The sequence below is a fragment of the Dipodomys merriami genome, unplaced genomic scaffold, assembly GCF_024711535.1.
Source record: "Dipodomys merriami isolate MVZ:Mamm:240054 unplaced genomic scaffold, mDipMer1.0.p SCAF_2292, whole genome shotgun sequence".
Taxonomy (NCBI): Eukaryota; Metazoa; Chordata; class Mammalia; order Rodentia; family Heteromyidae; genus Dipodomys; species Dipodomys merriami.
In genome coordinates this window covers 34,029-46,067 of record NW_027203707.1, presented here as the reverse complement: position 1 = coordinate 46,067, position 12,039 = coordinate 34,029, and the positions used below count along the sequence as shown (strand labels likewise).

The window sequence follows — 12,039 nt, the reverse complement described above, 5'->3', positions numbered from 1 at the left end:
GGTCTTTCAGGTCTGTGTTGGATCCAGGGCAGTGTCAGCAAAGCCTCTGGTTGCCTGCAGTAATAGGATGGCCTTGACTTGGTCCCAGATCCTGAATGAGGACTGTTATCCTGTTAGAGAGAAACTTGAAAATGATGAGATCAGTCAAAAGGCTAACAAGGTGGCAGGACTAGTTCATATGAGTGACACAGTAAAACAAACCCTGGGCACAAGCCATAAATGTTCCATTTGTATCATGAGCCCATAACCAGTCAGAAGTTAGGCCTGGATTGGAGAAGTTAAGGGCCTGGTGTGAGACCTTGATCATTTCCTATCAATAGCAGGTAACAAAGGCAAGAATGTAAATTCCTGTCCAGTTAGAAGTTAGACAGATACAGACAGTAGATGGACAAGCTTCTCAACTTGTGTCTATTGACCGCTTGGCTCTGGTTAATATTGAAAAGGTAGGCACGAAGTGGCTGATGTGACATCATCTCCTCTTATTCTTTTCCACCTTGTCCTGGACGTGTAGGTGCTTGTGGCTTAGATATAGGCTTTGGACTCAAGGCCTGAGGGAATTCCCTGAGCACTTCAGCTCAAAGCTAGCACTTTGAGTCACAAGCTCACTTTTAGCCGTTGGCTCGTTAATTTTTGAGCCTGCTTCCAGCCTGGCTCTTTGCTGATTATAGAGTCTCAGAGGGATTTTTCTGCCCAGGCTGGCTTTGAACTGCAATATTTGCCACAAAAAATCTTTTATTATTTCCAATTAAAGCAACCAGAAATTAATAGGAACAAGTAGAGCTTACATGCATCCTGTCAAGAATTGATCAACAAATACTTGCCAGAACTCTACAATGACAAAACTCAATTGATGGGATGAGAGTTTGAGCACAGCTTGGATGCCTGGAAAACCTGATAACCAATTTTACAAGAGGCTGTCCTGGCCTACACATGTTTTAACACCATAACAATGCAGCTGGCTTTCTCAGGTCAGGCTTGGAAAGGTTTCCAGAGAGTTTTCCAGGAGTCTTAGTTTTTGTAAATCTAAAGCAGTCTTTTACCAAGAATCAGCTGTGTGTGATGGAGTCAGTCAGAAGTCCAATCTACCATGCTGGAGGTAGGATAGTCCAAGCAAGATCTTGGCCAGAATCTGTCCCTCGGATGAATTGTCAGATCTCCTGCTTTGTTGCTTACAAATTTATACAAAGATTGGTTAAGACACTTGACTTTAGATGGACATAGAGAATGACATGATAGTTTTAATGTAAATCACAGCCAACAATTACATACAAACTTTTACTCATAAACTGTCTTTTAAGGCATATTCATACCATCTTCTACATACTCAAATTTTCTGACAGAAACAAATATGTGGAACAAACATTTTTAGAAAATTCTTACCTCCTTACTGGTGTTTATCCTCACAGCTGGCTAGGACTGAACTGGGTCTCACTACTTTTACTACTACCCTTGAAAAAGATGTTTTCTTATAACAAACAGCACATTTGTTGAGAAATATCACTACCAAGAATTATAAGAAGATAATTTTTACACCGTTTTTATGTATTATAATGAGATTATGTTGAACGTGCTCTCTGTCTCTCTCTCTGTCTGTCTCTGTCTCTGTCTCTGTCTCTCTCTCTCTCTCTCTCTCACACACACACACACTTAAACAAACGTTTTAAGGCGCGTAGGTTTTTTAAAAAATGAAAATCGGCTATAAGATTTTTTGGAATTCCAATGGCAAAGTGATATTGTTTTGACCAATATGATAAAAAACCATGTGTTCAAGGCAATACCAAACAAAATGCAAGGCAAATTTTGACAAACAGAATTTCCACCTTTAAACAAACATTGACAACAAGAGAAGGAACCCTTTAAATCAATTTTGGTGATGAGGTGGTTTAGTATTTTAAATTGAACATTTTAACCATTAGAACAGTGATGAGTAGAGAGGAGATAGGTTGGTGGAAGTGTGGGGGTTGAAGGAAAACCCATCATGTGGTCTTTGTCTCTTGCTAGGTTCAGCTTCCAAGGCATGTAGAGAGAATTGGGGGAGGAGGTGGTTGAACAGGTTTGTAAGGGGAAAAGATAGCACTTTTAACCTGCAGATATTTAAAGGGAGGATGTGGCATAATGAAGTTACTGAAAAGGTAGTTTGAATAATTGGATAAAGTTATTGGAAGAGGTGAGAGGGAGGGATTTTTCTTCGGTAGCCACTTAGAGGAGAAATTAAGAATCTAGATTTTGAAGTGAGTGGGCTCAGGAAAGAGGAAAGGACTGTATTATTGTCTAAGTCCCTAAGAGAAGAAGGATTGGCTTGTTTCTATTATGGGATTTCAGGGTGGTAAAGGGAGAGAGCAGCAAAAGACAGAGGCTGTCCTCATTGTGTTTGTCAGCCAGCCTCAGTCAATAACAGATTAACGAAATGTCCAGACCAGAGGACCATTTAATTATGGTCTGGAAGGGAAGAAGGTGTATTAGCCATAGAAGAGGGTTGAGAAATGTATAAGTATGGAGGGGTTTGTTTAGAAGGATTTTTAACAGGACTCATAGCTTGTTGTTTTACCTTTGGAGGCCTATGCCCACCCCCACCTTGTGTCAGCTACACAAGCATGCAGACAGGCAGGCACAGAGACTGGGGTCAGCAAAAGGAGTTTGCTTGAAACAGATACAGTTTTAGCCTAGAGAATATGGACCAACTGCAAATACCAAGAGTGTAGTTAGAAGAGCAAGGAAGGAGAAAAGGTTCTTTTGTGATGGAGGTCATCAAAGAAAAGAGAGATAGAGGGAAATGGAGAGGGGGAGAGAGACAGATTGAGTTGCTACAAGATAAGGAATTACTTTTTTAGAGCAAACATTGGGTGGCTCCTGGCAGAGAAGGGCTTGGTGAGCAAGGCAGGAGAGTGGAGAGGGAGCCCTCTGGAGTGGAGGTCAGAGAAGGACTTGGTGGACCGAACAGAACAAGCAAAGTGAGTATTTTCTGGAGCAGAGCTTGAGGAGGGCTTAGGTTTAGGGGACCTCAGACTCCTCCCAGTTTCATTGGAGAATTGTTTAAATCAGCAAGAGTAAAACCTAAGGTTCTGAATTTAGGTCAGCAGTGCCATGGTAATGAGACCAGATTTTGGAATAAAAACAAGTCAGTTTTGTTTTTTTATGACTGTAAATCAGTCAGCCCAAAGTCTTAAGTTTAGACAGCAGGCATGCCAATGGGGTGTCTTTGGGAGACAATTTGGAAATTTTGGTAGGACTATGGATCCTGTCCTGATGCTCCAGGCACCGCTGGTGCTTTGGGAAGCCAGACGGATGGATCCCAATAATTAAGAGAGGGCATCCCCAAAGGTCCTAATTAAAGGGTATCAGGGTATAAGGAAAGAAGAGGCTTCTGGAGTCACTGTACCCCACAGACAAGAAGGAAGGGAGGGAGTCCTGCCCTCCTGGGGTCCATGTCAGGTGCCTACACCACAGACCGGGCTAGTTACCTTGTCCTGAAGGCTTTTAGGTATTGGGTGAAGTCAGTCAAACAGTGAAGAGCCACCTGCCTGGAGATCAGAGTCCAGGGACAGGGTAAAGGATAGAGAATAGGGGGAGAGATAAGGCTTTTTCTGAGCTTACGCACGGGGGCAATAATACCTCAAGCCACAGCAGTGTGGCCATCCACTGCTTGCACTGCTTACAAAAGCAAAGGCTGGGAGGTTTTTCAGGTGTCTGTTTAGCCCAAAGTAAGCTCAGAGGGCTCTGTGCTTCTGATGAAGAAAAGCCTTGGAAGGAGGAGGAAGGTAGCAGAAAGGCTCCGTGAGAGGTGGCAAGGAGGTGGGTGGCCCCTTGGCAGAGGGCACCTACTTACTCCTGGTGCGTTTTATCTCCTGGGTGTCAGCACCATATGTTAGGAAAATGGAGGAGAATGGAAAAGGAATAGGCCTGTCTTGATCACCAACAGAAAGGACTCTTTATTGAGGAACAGCCAGGGGCACAGCCCTTCCAGCAGGATTGAGGTTGTGTGAGGTAGCTGGCACAGGATCAGTGTTTTATAGGAGATCTGATCAAGGAGGTAGAGGTTAATGAAAAGCCCCTAGGTCAAGAAAGATGGAGGACTTTCAGTTGGGTCTGAGATGGGATGATTACAACTGGGCCTAGGTGGATTGCCCTACCTGCACATCAAAGGAGTTCACACATACCTGGAATTATGCCTGGAGTCCGTATGGACTTGGGATAATAGGGTGGGGGTCAACCATTCAGGCCAATTGGAAAAAGTTAGTGTTCCGAGCTTTTCTGCATATAAACACTCCATCAACATTTTCTTATTAGAGGATTATTCAAGATTAGCTATATGTTGATTGATAATAACTGAGCTTGACAGAAAGGTGAGGGAAAACTGTCTAGTCTCCAATGAGGTTCTGACTTGTATTTCACAAAGTGTTATGAAAGCACTCAATGAGAAATCTTGTAGCTGCATTTCTTAAAAGTGCTTGCCTAGGGGCTGGGAATGTGGCTTAGTGGTAGAGCGATTGCCTTGCATGCATGAGGCCCTGGGTTCGATGCCTCAACACCACATAAGCAGGAAAAAAAAAACCAGAAGTGGCTCTGTGGCTCAAGTGGTAGAGTGCTAACCTTGAGCTGAAGAGCTGAGGGACAGCTCCCAGGCCCAAAGTTCAGGCCCACGACCGGACCCCCAAAAAAATTTAAAAACAAAAGTGCTTGCCTGGTTACACTTTCTGATAATGTGTCAATTCAAGTACTTCTTGGAGTTCCAAACCATTTAATTTTGCTGTATTAGAAACTTGTTACGTTTTGCGGACAGCTCTTGGTGATGAAATTTGTGCTTTTTAAAATTGCTTTCCCAATTCCATCCACAAAATGCAGACAAAAATTATCTGAAAAAATTCATATCTGTTGATACTGCATATACATTTACTTTCCATTACAAACCTAGAATGCGGTAAAATTTCTCATAGCAATTACACTGCACTAGATTGTGGGCAGTTTCTAATGTAAATAATATATTTATTTTTGTAGAGAATTTGAGTATCCAAAATTTTAATATGCCTGTCATCCTAAAAACAATACCTTGCTGATATTGAATGACAAATATAACTTCCCATAAGTACAGAAATTTTCCTTGTATCTTTTTAATATATATTTTTATTGTAAAGATACTGTACAGAGGGGTTACAGTTACACAAGTAAGGAAATGAGAACATTTCTTATTGAGCATTGTTAACCCCTCCTGTTTTTCCTCTACCATCCCTTCCCTTTACACCACCTCAACTCCTCCCTCCATCCCCCTCTGATAGAGTGTCTTGTACATCCTATTGTTACAATGGATCAACCTGTATCCTTTCCTTATATCTTAAATGAAGAAATGCTGGCTTGTTTCATGCTGATTCTACTTGTGTTGACACACCTAAAGTCACTCCCCAAGTCCAAAAGCACATAAATGAAGTGCAAATCATCTTTTGTCAGTGGTATAATTGTGTTCTACACATTTATTGACAGGATACAAACCTTAATACACATATACATTTGAAGGCATTTGATGTGTGAAAACCCGTCAATATAAAATATAAAGTGATTTTGAAAAAAATAAAAGTGACTCAGAAGAAATTATAAATGCAAAAACAGTCTTTACAGAAACAAATTCTTAGAGATATTTCATGACTTTGAAAAGGATAAAGTGGCTGAAATTAATATAAATTTAGAAGTATGACAATTCACAAAAATATAAAAAGATATTCATGTATATCATTATGTAAGCCAAAGCAGAAAACAAATGTTGTTTAGATGACTTTTTAAAATACACTTTCTCAGGAACTGGGAAGGGTTTCAGTGGTAGAGTGCGTGCCTAGAATGAATGAGGCCCTGGGTTTGATTCCTCAGTACCACATCAGTAGAAAAAGACAAAGGTGGTCCTGTGGCTCAAGTGGTAGCACTAGCCTTGAACTAAAGAGCTAAGGGAAAGCACCCAGGCCCAAGATTTCAAGCCCCACGACCAACAAAAACAAAATCAAAACACAAAAAATCACTGTCTCTCACTTTTGTGACCTCAACTCTGTAAGACGGCTGCTTCAGCCTAGGGCTAAGATTTTAGCTGTGGACACTTAACACTCCTGATTCAGACTCTACTTGAGAAAAATTTTAATGAATATTTTGTTCTTAATTTTGTTCTTTGTAAATTCATATGCACCTATAAAACATGGTGTGGCCATCCCAGTAACATTCTCAAAGTACCTCCTAATGACGACTTACAAAAAGTTGTATTATATTACAACAAGGAAAACAATGCTACAATAAACAAAACCAATCATTAAATATTAATAATTAATAAAATGAAAAATGAAACAATTACCAGTGTTTCCAGTATTTGAAGTATACTACATATTAGGTTTTACTATTTTTTCATAATCCTGTACATTTAAAACTGCCTAAGATTATGATGTTCAATAAGAGTTTTATAGGCTATGAGTAGTCTTTAAAGTTTCCCACTAAGATTATTATTTATGGCTCATCTCATCTGTATATGGCTTATATCATCATTTGTTCCTCGCTAACCTATAAAGTAAGGAAGCCCTAAAGTTTTAACAGAAACTGTGGAATTAACAAAGTCTTAACTCTTCACTCTGCTTCTTTACACAAAGAATTTGCAAATTCTCATTAGTAAAATTTCTATAAACTCTGAAATGTACACACTTAGTAGTGTATGCTGCTACAATAAATCTTAAATACTTTATGGAAAAGTTTTATGACCTGTCATACAGTCTTAATTTTGGCATATATATATAAGCAAATTCCCAAAATTAAAAATATTTAAAACATTAAAACTTTTAACAAACCTTAACACTTGCTTCAATGTTCATTATGAGAGGTTCCTTGTATAGAATAATTGAATTCCTCCTCTTACACATCTCTTGAACAACAAATATCTGGAATTATATTGTTTTTGACATGCCAATCTTGACTTTATTCATAAATGTGTGCTTATATAAGAAACACATGGTTTTAAAATTTCACAACAATTCTTTAGAACTTACTTTTTGTTGAATTGTTTAGTTTAAGAAAATCAATTACACTTTATATATAAAAAATGTTCTGTGCTCAATTCGGCAGCACATACACTAAAATTGAAATGATACAGAGAAGGGTACCATGGCCCCTGTGCAAAGGTGACAAGCAAATTCATGAAGTGTTCCATATTTTTACAACAGACGCTGGAGTGGATGTGGCCAGAAAGGAACCCTACTGCATTTGAACCCTACTGCATTCTTGGGTGGGAGTGTAAACTTGTTCAGCTACTTCGGAAAGGAGTATGAAGGTTCCTCAAAAGATTCCACATAGCGCTCCCCTATGACTCAACAAATACTACTTCTGGGCATTTACCCAAATGATCACAAACAAGACCATACTAAAACTACTAGCACTAATATATTTATTGCAGCATTATTTACCATAGCTAAAATATGGAACCAACATTGATGCCTCTCAGTACATGAATGGATCAAGAAAATGTTATAGATAGATAAATAGATAGATAGATAGATTGATTGATTTCCATTGTGTGTGTGTGTGTGTGTGTGTGTGTGTGTGTGTGTGTGTGTGTGTGTGTGAGAATAGGAATTCTATACCTCCATCTGAAAGAATGACATTGCCCAATTTGTTAGGAAATGGAAAGGCTTGGAAAAAATTATATTAGTGAAGTAAGCCAAGTCCAAAGAAACATAGGTCCCATGGTTTCCCTTATTTGCAATAAATAATATATGTCTGAGATAAGCAGAAAAGGTCAAAAGCTATGTGCATATGACCAGATAAGATGATGTTAAATGAAATGACCCCCAAAGTAAGTACACAAGTGGGTTTTTTCTTGCTTGCTATTATTTCAAACGTATTTATAATGTACGATGTATTTTATTGTTTCTTTATATGTTCCTTGCCCACAGTATAACCTCTGTTTTCACTGTATTTGATTTTGGTGCACCTGAATCTTGTATATACACTTAGCTAATTGGGGAGGGGAAAGAAGAAACAAAATGGTTAACTAGGAATACTGGTCCACCCATTGTGACAATGAGATGCACAAGACACTATGTTGAAAGTTGAACTTTACAATTTAGGTGGGGTTGGGGGGGAGTGTACTTGTAGAGGTGTGAGGAAGGGATGGTGGGGGAAAAAACAAAGGAGGAGGTAACAATGCCTGAGAGGAAATGGACTCATTACCTTGCTCATGTAAATGAAACCCCTCTGTATGGTATTTTAACAATAAAATACATATAAAAATGTTCTGAGATGGAAAAGTTTATTTCCCCTATTATACCCATATAATATCATTAACTAAGAAATTAATGCAAAACACTGACGTGAATAAGTGTGTGAGTGTGTGTATGTGTGTGTGCCTGCATGTTGGCGTGCTCAGAGTTTGAACTTAGGGCTTTAAGGTCTTGCTAGGCCTTTCCCCTCTAGTTTGGTGAGCTAGTATATTAGCTACATCTCCATTCATGCTCTTTTCTAGTTCATTAAAATTTTTGAAAAATAATGTCATGATTTTTTGCTCTGATTGGTTTCCAAATGTTATCCACAAAACTCAGCCTTCTGAGTACATATCCTGAGTAGTCAGGATTACAAGGGTGACCAACCAGCACAAGGCTTTCAGAAACATATTAAATGTAGAAGAAAATTTACTTCATGAGTGCTTGTTTTATCATCTACATTTAAAGCATTTTGGAGTGATTATATGTGAATTTATTTCGTTTTTGGAGTCTTAAAAGACAGTACGTGATGATATTTAAAAATTTTACTACTTTTTAAAAAGGAAACTGGAAATGTGGAACAGAAGAAATTTGGCTCTCTTTGGACCTCAATTTATAAGCTCATCTCTGTGCATGATAACCCAATGTCACCAACACAGTCTGTGTTGAAGACAAAATGTGGCAGAAAACAACCACCCTTGGCAACAATTGCTATGGTATTATTTCTTGGACAATATGTATATTGAATTGAGTGTGTAAGAGAATGGAGAATTTTACCTACCTTTTTTGTATTGCTGAAAGACTTTTGGAAACTTTGATTTCCTTCCTCATTGTGTGTCTTTGGACCGTGCACTTAGTGCCTTTAATTACAATTTTTCCCAACATTATAATGGTAATAACATTAGCATTACAGCAAATATTATCTTAAGAATTAAGAGGCATGACACTGGTGAAATACTTAAGTTTCTATGAATAAGCTTTGAGTTTGGTCAGCAATTTTTAATACTAAATATAATTCCATATGTATTACAGAAACCATTACATGTAGAGAGAAACCAGAACTAATGTTATCAATTGACTGTGATCGGCTTTCAAGGAAGCCAGGTGGATAACTTCTCATGCTGTAATTCAAACTGGTTATCTTGTCTTGATATTGTAAAAATATCAGGGACAGAATAATGAAGAAATGTTGTGCACTGAGCTGAAGCGCATATGAAAATGTGCAAAACTGATAAAACGTAAACTTATCTGAGCAGTATATTGTGTTACGTCATTTAAGTTACATTGCAAAGATAGGGAGACCTAGAAGAATGAATTCTCCTTTTGATACCCTATCATAGGGACTTAGAAGGACGAACTTACCTCATGCTTGAAGAGGCATCATCGGATGAGAGGAACAGTGTTTTTTTGTTTGCTTCCTTCCATTTATTCTTCAGTTTGAAATCTGAACTACTTGAAACTGAAGGAAACCAAGGGAAATCAGACATGCAGGCTTTGGAAAGAGCAATAAACATAAAATGAAATAAATATAGCCTTGTAAAAGGTCAAACTAAATTGAGTTTTATAGTCTCAAGTGACCTAAGCAATATCATGATATTGAAAATTTTAAAATGTTAGGAGTTGCTTAATTTTTTCCTTTCTACTACCTTGAATTAATTATTGATTTTGTATAGAGAGCTTAAAGATGAGATTAACAAGTAACATGAATAAAAATGGACAAAAGTTCTGAATAGGCCTGTTTTCCAAAAAGCCCTGAAAATCACAGTGGGTTTACAAAGTTGTGTTTAATACCATTTCTATGCTGGCTTAGTGAACAGAAGTCATTAGAGAAATGCAATTGAAAATTACTATGATACTACTTCATAACTATTATAACTCTTACAAAAAACCCCAAAAGAACCAGGTGTGGTGGTAAAGGTTTGTAATTCCAAGCATTTAGGAGGTTGGACTAAGAGGAATTGAGTCTAAAGCCAGTCTGGGTTACTTCACCTATTAGAAACATGCACTTTCATAAAACTCAAAAGGCAATAATGTTGGTGAGAGTATGGAGAAAAGAAAATTCTCTACACTCTTGGTCAAAATACAGGCTCATATTCTCGTTGTAGAAATTAGTATGCATTTTCTAAAAAAATGCAAAGTTGAAATATCATCTGACTCACCAATCATGTGATTGTTTCTCTCTGGGTAACTCGTAAATATATTTGTAGTTCATTGTTATTCACATTATTCACAACAGCAGCCAAGATATACTTCGAAGTTAAGTGTTCAAATTCACACAATTAAAGCAACTCTGGTACATGCACAAATACATGTTCTGTTTCATCCTTAAAATAGCAAGATACTTCTCCCATTAGCCACAACTTAAAATGACCAGAAAGATGTAATCTAAATGAACAAAAATTTTGTCTTCCGAACTTTGTAATACTACACACACGCAAACACACCAACCTCAAACATTACGAGAGAATTTTTTTTTAAAGTAAAGCAAACTGGAATCACTAGGGCATTTAGATCACAATGTAGAAGATAGTAGATATGAAGGATAACCAAGTACAGAGTTGTAATGTACAAGATGAGGTTACAGGGGACTACAGTGGCCTTACAAAGGAATGAAGCTAAGTAAGTAGGAGTTGTTCTTCCGAATGAAGCTAAATAAATAGGAGTTGTTCTTCCGAGTAGGGTTTGCTCTTTAAAGTTGTTCTTCCTTCAGTAATGGATGAGATTAATATAATTCTTTAAATATACCTGCCTGTTTGCAGAAATAATATCAAACAATATAGCAATAATGTTCTATGCTCAACATAGAACAAAATGTCAAATTAAAATACATAAGATTATTCTTGATATAAACTAATTATTACAAATAAGGGAAAACCTGAGACCTATGTTTCTTTAAGTCTGGCTTACTTCACTTAATATTTTTTCCAAGATCTTCCATTTCCTTACAAATGAGGTGGTATCATTCTTTCTGATGGAAGCATAGTATTCCACATGCATGTGTAAGTGTGTGTGTATGAGAGAGTGACATTTTCTTCATTCATCTACTGAGGTGCATCTGGGTTGATATCATATCTTAGCTATGGTAAATAATACTGTGATAAACACAATTGTGCTGGTAGCTTTAGTGTGGCCTTGTTTGTTGTCACGTGGGTAAATGCCCAGAAGTGGTATTAGTGGGTAATAGGGAAGCATTATTGTGTACATCAAGGATAATCTTAGTAGATGAGCAGAATAGCTCACTATCTACTTACATATGATCTTTTTTTTTTTTTTTTTTGGTCGGTCGTGGGGCCTGAACCCTGGGTCTGGGCACCGTCCCTGAGCTCTTCAGCTCAAGGTTAGCGTTCTACCACTTGAGACACAGTGCCACTTCCGGCTTTTTTCTGCTTATGTGGTGCTGAGGAATCGAACCCAGGGCCTCATGCATGCAAGGCAAGCATTCTTACCACTGAGCCACCTTCCCAGCCCTACATATGATCTTATAAGGTGATTCCAAGTGAAATGAACTCAAAGACATGTTTTTGTTGTTGTTGTTCTTAATGTAGTATGTGATTTCTTTTTATCTTTTGTGTTTTCCCCACCAATGTTTATCCCCTGTAGTCACTGTATTTGATTTTGATACCCTGGTTATTGTAAATATGTTGATCTGAACTAGGAAAGGGAACGGTGAATAAACAAAATAGTGAGACAAAGGACAAAGGGGGAACCTATGCAAACGAGATATTCACAATATTTTGGAAATAATCTTGGGGGATGTTAGGAAGGAAGAGGGAGTAACATGGGGGAAGTGGTAACAAGTTAGAAAAAAATGAATTCACTAACT

At 37.9% G+C, this 12,039-nt stretch overlaps 1 non-coding gene across 1 annotated transcript; it reads left to right on the top strand.

Annotated features, from left to right (window-relative positions):
- Positions 1-7,067: 7,067 nt before the first annotated feature.
- On the top strand, positions 7,068-7,174 carry LOC138835116 (U6 spliceosomal RNA). Its single transcript, XR_011374444.1, has one exon. It is a non-coding gene; the product is annotated as a U6 spliceosomal RNA (small nuclear RNA).
- Positions 7,175-12,039: the final 4,865 nt, after the last annotated feature.